This window comes from Sphaeramia orbicularis, chromosome 20 (assembly GCF_902148855.1).
Source record: "Sphaeramia orbicularis chromosome 20, fSphaOr1.1, whole genome shotgun sequence".
Taxonomy (NCBI): domain Eukaryota; kingdom Metazoa; phylum Chordata; class Actinopteri; order Kurtiformes; family Apogonidae; genus Sphaeramia; species Sphaeramia orbicularis.
The window spans coordinates 38860826-38876704 of record NC_043976.1 but is presented as its reverse complement, the minus strand read 5'-3'; the positions used below and the strand labels follow the sequence as shown (position 1 = coordinate 38876704).

The window sequence follows — 15879 nt, the reverse complement described above, 5'->3', positions numbered from 1 at the left end:
CTTACATTTTAAAAATAGCCTCGTTACTCCTATTTCATTTTGCCTTGTTTTCATTCTGGCTTGTCATTGTTCAAATAAAAAAAAAAACTATCCAGATAAATCACGCCATCTGGATAAAGTGAATTTGGTTGCGGTTGGATGTGAAGTAAAAACATATACCATTCCGACACCCTATTGATTTGTACGCGATCCATCACACCTGACTTCTTGCACCATTCCAATACTTATATTCAGATAGTCCTCATATCTTCCGCTCCATGAAACCCATGTTAATGCTCAGTAGGACACATATATGGTTCTTTAATACATTTGCATTGGACTTTCAATTGGCATATATGCGGCTCAAACAGGTAGACTAGTGCATCCCAAATGTTTCAACACTGACATTTTAATATAACGTTATAGTCATTATGGCCTTTAGATAAATGTTTTTTGGGGAGGCGGGGTAGTGCACTAAAGGCCCCTCCCCTGTGGCACCGTCTAAGCCACAGGTGTCAAACATGTGGCCCGGGGGCCAAATCCGGCCCGCCAAAGGGTCTGGTCCGGCCCTTGGGGTGAATTTGCAAAGTGAAAAATTCCACAGTCTTGAATTGAATTAAGAAAAAAAAATTAAAAAATCTTGAATTAAGCCAAAAAAAAAAAAAAAAATCTTGAATTAACAACTTCAAATTTGTTTCTTTGTTTTAGAGCAAAAACCAACATTAAATTATGAAAATATTTACATTTCCAAACTATCCTGTAACAATAAAATGTGAATAACCTGAACAAATCTGACCAACCAGAAATGTCTGTAGAAAATTCAGCCTAATTTGAACTCTTTTCTTCCTGTTCCTCAGTGGTTAGTGTCTTTGTAGATCTGATCCATAATGCACATGGACAAATGAGAAGTGGAGGCAGAATATTGTTAAATCTAAAAAGTCTATTCGACGACTGCAACTGATCCAGAATGCTGCTGCTCGAGTCCTCACTAAGACCAAGAGAGTGGACCACATCAGCCCAGTTCTGAGGTCTCTACACTGGCTCCCTGTCTCTCAGAGAATAGACTTCAAAATTCTCTTGCTAACATATAAAGCACTGAATGGTTTAGGCCCAAAATACATCAGAGACCTTCTAGTCCAGTATGAACCATCCAGACCACTCAGGTCATCTGGTGCAGGTCTGCTCTGTGTTCCCAAAGTCAGAACTAAACATGGAGAATCAGCGTTCAGTTTCTATGCTCCATATATCTGGAACAAACTACCAGAAAATATCAGGTCTGCTGAGAGTCTGAGTTCTTTTAAGTCCAGGTTAAAGACTCACCTGTTCACTGCTGCCTTTGACTAAAAAGCTTTTGACTTTTTAAACTTTATATTCTCTTTGAAACTCTGCACTGCAACTCTTACTTTAATATGTGTGTGTTTTTATTTTTATTTTATTCTATTTTTTTTTTTTTTTGTTGATTTTATGTGTTGTTTTATTACTCGCTGTTTTTAATCACCTTTTACATGTTTCTTTTATAATGTTTTAAATGTGTTTCTTTTTGTTTCTTGTATTTCAATGTCCTGTGTGAAGCACCTTGAATTGCCTTGTTGCTGAAATGTGCTATACAAATAAACTTGCCTTGCCTTGCCTTAAATCTGAGGCAGAATATTGTTAAATTTGCATTGATTTTTCTTAAGAAATTTCAGTTTTTTCAGGTTATTCACATCATTTTTGTTTGGAAAGTTTATAAAAGTAAGTATTTTCATAATTTAATGGGTTTTTTTTTCTTTACCCTAAAACAAAGACAAAAATTTGTAGTTGTCATTATTTATAGACTATTATGCTATTATTTTACTGGTCTGGCCCACTTCAGATCAAACTGGGCTAAATATGGCCCCTGAACCAAAATGAGTTTGACACCCCTGGTCTAAGCTTTTGTCCTAATGGCATTTTTTTCCTCCTTACATTTACGTTTATACTTAAGTGTTTAAATGTTTAGTTTAAATTATTATTTTTTTCTGTAAAGTGACCTTGGGTGACTTGAAAGGCGATACCAAATAAAATGTATTATTATTATTATTATTATTATTATTATTATATTATTATTATTATTATTATTATTATTATTATTAAGTAGTTTTGAAAACAGTACTTTTACACTTTAACTTGAGCCAAAAGCTGGAGTTAATGATTCAACTTCTACAGAACTCTGTTGACAAACTGGAAGAAAACTCCAAGGCACTGTCTTTTAGCATTAAAATGCCTTTATTCTTTTGGCATGGTCATATATAGACCTTAAAAAACACTTTTTTTTTTTTTTTTGACCTCCTGATGAAAGCTTCAAGTCAAAACACGTAGAAGTGTTTTTAAAGGTCTATCTATGACCATGACATGAGAATAAAGGTATTTTAATGCTAAAAGAGAGTGCCTTGGAGTTTTCTTCCAGTTTGTCATCTAGTTCACTGGAAAAAATCTAAATCTTACCAAATGTATTTTTCTCATTTCTAGACAAAATCTCTCATCACACTTAAAATGAGACATAATCACCTAAAGAGTAACTTTTCAGTGAGATATAAGAACTGATTTTTAGACAGTAGATCTTGAAAATCTTATTTCAAGAAATCTTATCAAGTTAATTTCCACTTGTTCCACTGGCAGATTTTTTTTTTTTTTTCTGCTTGATTCAAGATTTTTCTTGCTTAATTCCAGCAAAGAAAATCTGTCAGTGGAACAATTTTATTGTCTAAAAATCAGTTCTTATATCTCACTGAAAAGTTACTCTTTAGGTGATTGTCTTATTTTAAGTGTGATGAGATATTTTGACTAGAAATGAGAAAACTACACTTGGTAAGATTTGGATTTTTCCCAGTGTTTACGAATCCCTTTCTCCAAAGAACACTTCAAACAAACTCTTTTTTGGTCCTAGAAGCATTCCTACCCATACATTTTCTCCTGAAGTCTTTTTAAACCCTAGTATCTACACTGCAAACACAAAGTTAAGGATGTTTTTTTTATTTTTATTTTTTATTTTTTGTCATTTTTGCCATTTGTAAATAAAACTATGTCTGGTCATTAAAAATGTGTTTCAATTCAATTCACACACTAAAAAGTAAAAAGTGCTGTGCAAGAATCCCAACTGAAAACAACTGCCCATAAATTAAAAATTTTTTTTGTTTGTAGTGTATACTTCTACTTGAGTAATTTATAGGAATACTTTTGACACCTCTTTGATTTACACTGAAAAAACAAAAAAAAAAACCAAAATACAGAAGATAATCTGATAATAACTGGTGTTATTGAAGGTTAAATCTAAAGAAAAATTCATTTGGGAACTTCCACAAAAGTAGCAGTGGGTCTTTATGGGTTAAAGTGACGTGATCACTGCAAATTATCCAATGAAATTCAGAAGTCTATTGGAGGATAAAATAATACTCGGAGAATACCGTTTTCACTAAAAGCTTTGCAGTGCAATCAATACAGTAACTGAGCACATGGTGAACTGCAGCCGAGAGAAACCATGCACTGTAAAAAAAAAAACAAAACAAAAAAAAAACTGTAAAAAAAAGGTATTATTCCGGCAGCTGGGGTGCCAAAAAAATTCTGTAATATAACGGAAAATAACCATCTCATAAAAATATGGTAATTTTCTATAATTAACACAGTTTTTTGCTCTAACTTTACATGAAATTTTGCATATTTTTTTTTGGCTTTTTAATGTTTAATAAAGAATATTTACATGTATTAAAACAATCAAATTACCTATAAATATAGATTTAAATAATTTTCAATGAGACTAAGTTGTACAATCTACTGAGAAAAACTGTATTTGAACAGTTTATCAGTGCTTATACATGTTATACATTCACAAAAATACATTTATTCAACATTTTTTTTGTGAAACCTCCTGTAATTACACAAGATATTTGTCAATTAACAAACAAGTCTTGTGAAACTTCCAGAACAAATATTTCTTTTACGGTTAATTGTCAGTAATTTTATCTTGTTTTATTCATATACACACACACACACACACACACACACACACACACATATATATATATATATATATATATGTATATATATATATGTTTTTTTTTTTTTTTTTTTGTTACAGTATTAAACTTTATACTAACAGTTTAATCTAATAAATAGAAAAGAAATATATTTGTGAAATTACGATCCATTTGCAAATGTATTTTAACTGTATTTTTCTTTGAAAAAAGAAAAATTTCTTTAAAAAAAAAGGACATTTTCTGGTTATTCACAGTTACAGTTTTTTCATGTTATTTTACATTTAACATGTAAAATCACAGTCTATTTTTGTCATTGCATTGATATTTTCCTGTATCTTAAAAATACAGGAAAAATCTATAAAATAAACAGTGAAAATTCTGTTAAATTACAGATTTTTTTTTATAGTGTGTCCTTGCCGGTTATGCAGCGTTCTGTCAGGCTAAATTAGATATATGTATGAGTTCTATGTGGACTGAAAACCCTCATGCTGCGGTCTATGATAGTCGGTGGCAGCGTTGGCCTGAGGGGTGCAGCCCCAGCTCAGTTCTCTCCAACTTAGGATCAGTCGGCCACGCTGAGTGACCACTGACTCCATGTGTCACAGCACAGACAGATGTGACCCTTAAGCCTCGCTGGCAGCTGCTCGGACACAAAGCCCGGTGACGGATCCAAAACGAAGGGGGGTGGGGGTCGGGGTGGTTGGCGGATGGGGCTTTCTTCCAAGGGATTGTAGTTATTAAGGATCTGTATTGAGGTCAGGTCTCCGAGTCCGGCCACTAACAACCCAACAAGCTTGGAATGGAAGGAGCACCAGTCTAGTCCATTCTACCATTCACCTGCAGCAGAGTCTTCTCCTAGAGCAGGGGTCTCAAACATGCGGCCCGGGGGCCAAATGCAGCCCCCCAAAGGTTCCAATCTGGCCCGTGGGATGAATTTGTAAAGTGCAGAAATTCCACAGTCAAGGCTGTTCAACTAATTTTAGTTCAGGTTCCATATACAGACCAATATGATCTACAGTAAAATAATAACAGAATGTCTTTACTGTCATTGTACAGGTACAACAAAATTAAAAAGTGCAATCATCCTAGGTGCCATAAAAAAAAGTATAAATAATGCATATAAAAGAGTATAAAAACTAAAATATAAAAGGAAAACCCTGATGGCATGAATATCTAAAAAAACCAGCCTAAAAAAAGAGTGTTACTAGAAGTATAAAAGACACATAAAAAGCATAATAACCTACAAAAAATAACTCCATATTTTCTTCTCGGTTTGATGTGAAAAAATGTTTTATTTCAAATAAAACTGTAAATAATGACAACTTGAAATTTTTGTCTTGTTTTTAGTGCAAAAAATAACATTAAATTATGAAAATATTTACATTTACAAACTATTCTGTAACAATAACATGTGAATAACCTGAACAAATATGAACAACCTGAAATGTCTAAAGAAAATTAAGCACAATTTTAACAGTTTTCTGCATGTTACTAAGTGTTTAGTGCCTTTGTAGTTGTAGTTGAGGCATAATATTGTTAAAAATTGCACTTATTTTTGTAGGAAATTTCAGTTTTTTCAGGTTATTCACATCTTTTTTTGTTTGGATAGTTTATAAAAGTAAGTATTTTCATAATTTAATGGGGTTTTTTGGCACTAAAACAAAGCCAAAAATTTGGAGTTATTATTATTTATAGGTTTTTATGCTGTTATTTTACTGGTCTGGCCCACTTGAGATCAAATTCAGCCTGAATGTGGCCCCTGAAAGGAAATGAGTTTGAGACCCCTGTCCTAAAGCCAACATCTTCTGCATTCGACGGCTTACTTTTTGCAGACATATTCTCAGAAGACAAATAATCTCTCCTTTCCAGAAATAGGCTAAGGTCATAAATCATGCACGCACAGGGAATAAAAAGTCTTGAGTCTTGGAAACACGTTCCCCAAAAATAGTCGTAGCTTCAAACACCCACTTTATTTGCAGGGAAAAGGATACGATTCCGGGGGACTTTTATGGTGTTTAGAAACAATTGCATAGATGAATGAATCCTTAATGTGCCTTGAGCGTCTGTCCAGCACTGAACTGGAAATATATGAATAGTGGGTGCTGTGGGCATTGGGTTAGGGGGCTTCCACTTAAACAGACACATCAGTTCATTGAATACAGTGAGAAGGCTTTGGTGTCATCTAGGAGGGGGGGGGTGGGGGGGATGTATAAATTCCAGAGCTCCTACCTCGCTTGCTGTTTGCAACGTGGACAGAAGGGGCAGTGGACAATGCAACCTGAGGAGCTACTAGACAAATTAAAAGAAGAAACAAACAAAAAAACAAAAAAACAAAAACATGATATTGCAATTAAACATAAAACATGTAATGTCAGAGAATTAAGAGTACTAAGCATTGAGCTTCAGAATAAATGTAACAGTAAAAAAGAAAGAAACATATGCAATAATGATGAATGATGGCATTGGGGAAATAAGGAATGACATTGCCAAGTGAAGTTGGCTGCATGTAGCGGCATCTGTTACAAATGCCTCAGATGCCGAACAACTCAAATATTATGGTCCGTCTTTTACGCTTCATTTCATTAACAAGTGCTTTGTATAATTCAGAATCCTCTGTGGATGTTTCCCCAGACAGAAAGTATTCCCTGACAAACTACTCTCCACCTCAGTGGAGGCCGGCCAAGAATTTTCACCCTATAAATTTGTGCACAGGAGCGTGGGTAAAGGAAACTGGCTAGCAGTGAACACATCAATCCCTCGATTCCCTTCCGGTCATAAAACAAACAGTGGGAAAAAAAAGAAATAATAGGGCCGAGCCTTCGCTATTGTATCGGGTGACATAAGCTCCTGACACGTTCGCTGTGTGTGCTTGGCTGCAGTCATGGAAACCCAGAGCTAAGTGGTTATGTGCTAGTTTGTGAGGTGGTTGCACATCATTTATGCACGATGGATAAAGCTGAGATAAGCCTCACATCAGTCTGCATGAAACCACCATGGAAGCCTCTCTCGTGGTGTACTAAGACGGGACAGAGAGCCTCTAATTAAAAGTGTGTGTGTAGAAATGCACACATCGAGTGGTAAGAATGATGCTCTGTAGCCCCGGGAACACTCAAGCATCCAACCAAGGTGCCCAAAACCATTATCACCATTATCACGGTTAGAGATGGGAATCGAGATCCGGTTCTTTTTGAGAACCGGATCCCAGTAGCTCGATTCCTTGGAATCGTTTGCCTGCCTGCTTAATGATTCTGCTTATCGATTTCGCCTTCGTTGCGTATGCGCGATGACGTCACGCGTACGCTGCATTGTTTTGGTCAGAACGTAGCCAACACGGCGTTGAGGCAGAAACGGTCTAAACAGACGACACCAGGTCCACTGGAACACTGTCAAAGCTTCCATGTCTTCAAAAGGGTGGAATCCCTCCAGTATGTTTAAACATTTGTCCACAGCATGGGATTCATTTACAGGAATGTCACGTATTTGATTCGCTACTTGGCGACACGTGAATGTAGCGGCAGAGTGAACGCTGGGCCCAGTTCTGGTTCTGGTGTGGGCAACAAACATTGTACCCCCTCAAATACACGTTTCTGAAGGTAGGGGAAAGGAATTGAGGTGCACAACAACGGGAGATGAGCCGAGCCGAGTCGAACTGGCAATATGCGGCAATAGCGGAATTAGTAAATCGTCTTAAGTACATTTTCACTCCACGCCCCCCCCCCCCCCCCCCCCCCCCCTCCCGAACCCCAGGCCCCCAGGGCTCGGTGTCATCTGTTATTACTATTTGTACATACTGTATATGGTATATTTTCCGTGCAGAGATGGAAATATAAAAAGACAGTTAATGCAAACACACCCGTTTGTACTCTTTTATTCCCTCACCCAATGAGAATCGATAAGAAAATCGATAAGGAATCGGATTGATAAGCAAAATCAATAATGGAATCGGAATCATTAAATTCTTATCGATTCCCATCCCTAATCACGGTAGCTAAAGACAAGCAAAGTCAGGACTGGTTTTGGGTGTGTCAGATAAATAACCAGCTGGGAAAGGGAGAAATACTGCCAACATGACTTTTTTTTTTTTTTTTTTTTTTAGCTAGCCATCTTTTGCTCACTACATAAACAGTCAAGAAGTAAAGTAAAAAAAAAAAAAAAAAGAAAGAGTTGTTTCATAATCTTAGATGCCTACCTTCTTTTCGGTTAGCGACACCTAGGGATGAGACATTCGGCCGAACTGCGTACAATTGAGAGAAACCAGGAGTTATTCATGTGCACTTGTGTGATGCACTATACAGATAGTCTAGGGGGGGGGGGGGGGACTACGTGGTAGTGGACACACACAACTGGAGACACGAACATGTCCGGCATGACTCAAATCAGTCAATCAGGAAACAGCAAATACAATGGGGCAGGGCTGACATGGACGAGCAAAGAGAATGCATCCAAAGACCCATTAAAGGACGTTGGAGAGAGAGAGACGTTGTATGTAATTTCCGTGACTCCCATGGACTTGCTGTGTATGTGTATGTGCATGGCAATGGGAATGATGGGTGAATTTGAACACAAAACTTTCAAAAAAAACAAAAACAAAAAAACCGAAAACCCTCTTCGACTTAGTATTTGAGTCATGGCTTATGCAAGCGAGCCTAAACTATGTATAGGAAATTAAGACGTTGGGGGGGGGGCATTTTGTTTAATTCATCACATTGACTATGTAATCAATATCTAATTACAGTGTATTTCTGGTGGAGGAATAACAATGAATAAATAATGACAGGTGTTGGGACTTGGAATGACGGACTGCTGTGGGTAGCATAACCTCATAATTACATACAAGTCGGTATTTCCGTGTCAGGGAAATACTTTGCGGTTGGAAATGGAGAGGACTCAAGCAAAGGGAGGAATACGGATAAGTTTCCTCATCGTGCCCCTTCATCTCTTCACTTGATCTTTCCGTCCTTTCGCTATTGACTCCATGAATCATGCAATCTTGGGTAATTAACATCCAGCGGTGTCTTGGCGAGAAGCCTATTACCCTAACTATGTGAGAATAGAGGGTAGGACTGCTGTTCACAGATCCATATTATTTTGGAAATGCCTTTCACTCATGGGCTAATTTGTTTCTTTTGCTGCATTGGAATTGAATAATACATTAGCTTTGAGCTTGGCACATCTACTCACTGACAATCAGTTTAAAACCCCCTAGCATTGATTTCACAACCGCTCTAACAAAAGACTAACATGCGGTATCTCTTGTCTGGTGCTTTTCTTTCATTTTTTTTTCTTTTTTTTTTTTTTAACTCCCCCAAAATGTTTCGCAATTGATCTTACCGGGGGATTCTGGCAACGATGACGGCTGCTACATCTCCAGTGGGTTAAAGTCACTCGAATATGACAGATTAACAAATACAGAGCTTAAAAAAAAAAAAAAAAAGGCGCACTGCATCACCACTCAGACTTGGATCTAAAATCTAGCAAAAAAAATACAAAACAAAACAAAACAAAAAAAACGGAAACACTGCTGTTTGTTTCATCCAAACCACACCATCCGGATCTATACCGCCTAATTGGAAAAGCTCATTTTTAATTTTTTTTGTGAATTGATTGAATGTAATACACATCTGGGTTCTATTAATTATTTTGTTACGGGAGAATATTCCGGTAAGGTGAGCTAAATGAGTGGTGACGGATTTTAATCAATGCCATAGCCATAATGCAACGCAATCTTGCGGAGCCAGAATTGTTTTTTTAAATATTAATTTCACTTTAATGGTCCGCATTAGGCAATTCTGCCCGGCTTAATAAACTTGAAATAGAATTGAGAAAAGTCAATAAGGAATTCAATTACCTTCAAACAACAACATGAAAACTGCAGCGCTTTCTTTTCCCTGAACAATGGCTTCGCTTCTAGTCCATTTAGCAACCTCAAGGACATCCTTTTCGTCCACTCCGGTATTGGTTTATTAATAAAACAGGACTAAACTTCACCAGTCCTCTTCAGGATATATGTTTTTTTTTTTTTTTGTGGGTGGCTGCTGTCTGTGCTGCGACAAGACAGCGATTCGTGAGAAGTCTTAATTCCCGTGGGCCAATCTGGATGAGCAGTGTGGACTTTGGTTTGTCACAGTGGCCTTTTTACATCCCCCAACCCCCCTGACACATACTCACATACAGCCACACACTTATCAGCATGCATCCCCTCCCTGTACAGGATTTCAGGACAGCCGTCGGACATGGTCTGGCCTGGCATTTGGATGGGACGCAAGGGACCGATGTGCACCGGTGAGTATGTATGTAGCATATACAGCATGCACACACACACACACACTAAGATGTACACACATGCATGACGTAGAAGTGGTGCAGAATTCCCCAAGATGTGAGGAGCAGGTGGAGGAGGCAAGCGGTGGATAAGTGGTAAGAAGAGGAAGGGGGGTGGATGGGAGTTGTCGCCCATGTGTCCATTTCTGACTCTGACGTCGGACTTTAGCGCCAGTGTTCACTTCCTGAACTCTAAAGCCTGATTAAAAACCACCTGGGAACAATCTGTTTCCAAGTCTGTCCAAAATGTTTTGGGAAACTTGCCCATCAGCCAACTTAGCTCTTAAAAAACAAGACGAATGGGAGCCATTTAGGCAGCATCCCAACCCCAAAATGATTTTCTCTGCACATTTAACCTTTACTAAGAAATTTATCATCATTTATTATAACATTATCGTCTACATTTTGTATTTTTATGTTAAAATATGGTATGTTCCTAAAGTGAATTTCTCGATCCTGCAGATGTTCATAAAAGCTCAGACTAAAAATGTAAAGTTATTATATCAAAACAGAGGAAACTAAAGAAAAAGTGCCTTTTTCAGCCAAATATATCATTAACTGAACATAAAATAAGCATCTCCATCCACTGTCGTTGATCGAACTCCATGGGTTTATCATCATTTATTATAAAATTATCATTTAATTTTACATTTTTCTGTTAAAATAAGGTACGTTCCTATACTGAATGTATTGATACTGTAGATGTAAAGAGTAAAAAATTAAAGTTATTGTATGAAAACAAAGAAAACTGAAGAAAAAGTGACTTTTTCAGCCAAATATATCATTAACTGAACATAAAATAAGTCACTGTCATTGATCCAACTCCATGGGTTTTACTGGTGAATCAATGTTGTAGAAGATGACAGTGTTTCCACGGTAACTACGGAGCCTCTGAACGTCCAAATGGGTCATATCTGATGACCATGAAAAGACGACAAACTGTATTTTCCCTGAATTATTTACTCTTTAAAGACCTAAACATCCACTGGTGACCTAAAGCATTTACTGATCTAAAATGTTTAAGATCTGTTGAGTTTCTAATCCTATTAATACGTGTAAATAATTCAGGTGAAATGAGGTTTCTTGGCTTTTCACTGATATCAGATATGACCCATTTGGACGTTCACAGGCTCTTTTAGTCAGTGTTTAAAATGTTTTGGGAAACTTGCCCATCAGTCAACTTAGCTCTTAAAAAACAAGACGAATGGGAGCCATTTGGGCAGCATCCCAACCCCCAAATGATTTTCTCTGCACATTTAACCTTTACTAAGAAATTTATCATCATTTATTATAACATTATCATCTACATTTTGTATTTTTATGTTAAAATATGGTATGTTCCTGTAGTGAATTTCTCGATCCTGCAGATGTTCATAAAAGCTCAGACTAAAAATGTAAAGTTATTATATCAAAACAGAGAAAACTAAAGAAAAAGTGCCTTTTTTAGCCAAATATATCATTAACTGAACATAAAATAAGCGTCATCAAAAAATGTCATTTGTCAAAATCCATGGGTTTTACTGGTGAATCAATGTTGTAGGAGATGATGGTGTTTCCACGGTAACTATGGAGTCTCTGAACGTCCAAATGGGTCATATCTGATGACCGTGAAAAGATGACAAACTGTATTTTCCCTGAATTATTTACTCTTTAAAGACCTAAACATCCACTGGTGACCTGATATATATATATATATATATATATATATATATATATATATATATATATATATGTATAGAGAGAGAGAGAGAGAGAGAGAGAGAGCGAGAGAGAGAGAGAGTTGTAGAAAAAATTAGTAGCCCACCCCTTGTTTTCTTCAATTTCTCGTTCATTTTAATGCCTGGTACAACTAAAGGTCCATTTGTTTGGACAAATATAATGATATCAACAAAACTATCTCATATTAGTTTAATTTCAGAGCTGATATCTATCCATTTTCCATGTTTTCTTGATAATAACCAAAATCACTTCAGTTCTTCGATCAATATCTATGGCGTTGTTCTAACAAAAACAGTGCTTTTAGGCATTCCATGTTTTCTTTTCTGTCTGTTTTAGTCACATGATACACACAGGAGTTAGTACTGGATTGCATAACCATTGTTTCTGATGACTTTTGATGGTTTAATAATTTTTTCCACAATTGTATACTTCTTGTATCATTATTATTATTATTATTATTATTAATAATAATAATAATAATAATAATAATAATAATAATAATAATAATAATAATAATAATAAATTTATTTATTTATTGACACATATGGACAAGGAACCAATTACTGTAACTTCATTGACCTTGATTTTCTACATAATAAAAAATATTTGAAAATTTTCCCAAAAGTAATTAAGTCTTGTTATGTCCTCCAATAACACACTAAGGTTTAAACTGTGAATTTCAGAGTATTTCTGAATGAACTATAAAGGGTTAAGACTATAACAAACTATTCAGATAGAAGTTTGGCTGAAACAGACGAACTTCCTTCACTCATCTCACGCCAAAGTGTGAACACACAGCTCTAAATCCAAGTGTGTATTCTATAAATCGATCATTGGATGAGTTAATCAGAATCATCCGTGTCTGTTAAGCCCCAGTCAGTCTGTTCGGGTCCGGGATCAGACAGAAAGGAGGTAAATTTGCTAATCAATCTGCTGCCCCGGGAAGAGGATACTCACAGAAAACAAGGCAATGAGAAAAAAGATTAAGGACAACCGAGCCAGGCTGTGAATGCACTTTGACTTGTTCAATACAGTCCTATGGTTCCTGCATCACACAGCCTTCCAGGCAGCGGTAACTTGAGACATGGCACCTCTCTTCTTCCTCCTCCTCCTGAGGGGCTACTGGTTGACGAAGATAATACCAGGCGAGGCGCTTGCGGCTTATATTAAAATGACCTCCTGTGACATTATACTGCCAGAGAGGTCTTGGCACTTTAATAAAGTCTAGATGCCATTTATTTATAATGCATGTGGGGGGGAGAGGAAAAATACAAATGACATTCGGCATGCAGTGCTCGGCAAGTGTTATCTGGCCGAGTCGGGCTTGGATAATGTAAATTAATATGCCCGCATTCATGAGAATTTCGCCCACAGCTATTGCTTATCTGTCTTCACCCCCCCAGAAAACAAAAAAACAACAACTGTCGAGTGATCGTTTGGAGGAAGATTGGGATCAGAAATGAACACTTGGCACCGATCGGATGTTGGGGGTGGGGGGTGGGGGGGGTGTAGTGTATGGTGAAGGTGGAACAATAAGCAAAGCGAAGCATCAGGCATTCTCATAGATCCTTGGAAACTGTTTACTTACTAACTGGACCAATGTTATTAGGAATACCTGCGAAAAAAAAACAGAAAGAGAAACAATGTCAATAATACAGTTAATGCATCAAACACTTTAAAACAGGAGTGTCAAACTCATTTTAGTTCAGGGGCCACATACAGCCTAATATGATCTAAAGTGGGCCGGACCAGTAAAATAATAAAAATAATAGGATAAAAACTTGAAAAAAGTAAATTCTTTAATGAAAATGTTTACATCTACGAATGAACATAACATGAATAAATATGAACCTGAAAATTCCTTAGTAAAGTAAGTGTAATGTTAACAATATTTCGCCTAAGTTGATCATTTATACATGTGAATCACAACTTACAGATCACAGTGGACCTACAAATACATAAAACATTAAATCACAGGGAGAATATGATTAAAATTTCACATACTTCTCTGAAGAAATTTCAGTTATTCACATTTTTTGTAAAAGGCTAGTCTGTAAATGTAAACATTTTTGTGTAATTTTACTTCTTTCTACACTAAAACAAATAGACAAATATACAGTTTTCATTATTTATAGGTTGTTTAGGATTGTATTTTACTGGTCTGACCCATTTCAGATTGAACTGACCTAAAATGATTTTCACATCCTTGATTGTTAATATCTTCCTTATAATTTTTTCATTTCACAAATTCATCTGAGGGGCCGGATTGGACCCTTTGGTGGGTCGGATTTGGCCCCCGGGCCGTATGTTTGACACCTGTGTTTCAGAGGAAGCTACTACTACTAACTTAAAATACTTCTTGTTAAATTAAGGCAGAAATGTCTGCTCAAAATCAATAAGTTACAAAGTTAAGACTGTTTTCCTTATTTTTCATTCAGACCAACTTAATAAAATAACTTATCAACTGATAACAATGCGTACTTGTAAGAAACTTAATACTTTAAGCAGAAAAAGCTCTTGATTTTAAACTTAACTTACTAACCCCGTGAATCATTTCTTAGAGTGAAAAGTTAAATGTCTTTCTTCAACACACCAACCATCCATTTGTTTGCGGACGACCTTTGGAATGAAGATGTTGCGTACGTGTAAAGTAAATCTAACAGTGTTCTGAGTCAGAGTATGAAAGAGGTGAGCGCCGCCCGTTTGGATTCACACTTCTTTGGTTTCTTTTATTGCTGCTTTCATGTCTCTGCTGCCAAAAATGGTCATCATTGCCCTCTTACGCAGCAAAAGCCAGGCAAGCCAAAACTCCTCCGCTACTAAAAACAGGATTTCTGTGGACGCCGTCGGTTCACAGACGTTCACACACTGGCACTATTTTTGTAGTTTAACCCTAAAAGACCTAGAACTATTTTTATGGCAACTTCCAAACTATTTTCTCTCTATACTGAACCTTTAGTGAGTTACTTCTCACCATTTATTATGATATTATCCCCTACATTTTGCATGTCTCAGTGAAAATCAGGTATTTTCCTATATTTAATTCACTGGTCATGTAGATGTTCATTAAAAATCATGCAGACCCAGTACTATTTTGTGGCAGTTCCAAAAATATTTTTTTCTTTATATTTACCTTTTCTTAAGTGATTTATCGCCATTTATTATGGCATTATCTTCTGTATTTTGTGTTTTTTCAGCAAACATCAGGTATTTTCCGATATTTAACCCTTTCATGCATAGTGGTCACTACAGTGGACAGTTACTCTACAGCTTTAATCTTGTATATTCATGGGTTTTGTTGTTTTAGTTCCATATCAACCAACACAGTGGACACTTATGCATCATCTCATGAACTGCAATTCATACCATTACTGTAACTTTGCTGTTCTTGATTGATTCTTGAGTGGAAATCAATTGTTAATATTTATTTTTTGCATATTATCTCAATGAAGTGTGTAATAACTAGTATTAGAATATGTTCAAATGTGAGAAAACATCAGATTAGCTGCATTAAACATGGTTTCATTTCACTGTTTTCATATCACTTTATGATATTGGGTTTTAAATACATGTTTCTTTGCTTCAAGAAGAAAATTCATGGTGTAGCTGAGTGGACATTTTTGTAACTCCGTGAAAAACAGGTTGATTTAAAAAAAAAAAAAAAAAAAATCACGTTTTTTTTTTTCATGCCTAAAGAGGAATAAAAACACTTAGGAAAAAAATCTTGATTAAGGTTCTCATAATTCATGCGTGAAAGGGTTAGTTTATTGATCATGTGGTCGTTCATAAAAGCTCAGATTAAAGTTGAGGGTTATTATATTAGAAACAGAGAAAACTGAAGAAAAAGTGACTTTTTCAGCAAAAT

At 36.2% G+C, this 15879-nt stretch overlaps 1 pseudogene; it reads right to left on the bottom strand.

Annotated features, from left to right (window-relative positions):
* The window catches only part of LOC115411055 (netrin-G1-like), a 157500-nt pseudogene that overhangs the window by 44491 nt on the left and 97130 nt on the right, over positions 1 to 15879 (bottom strand).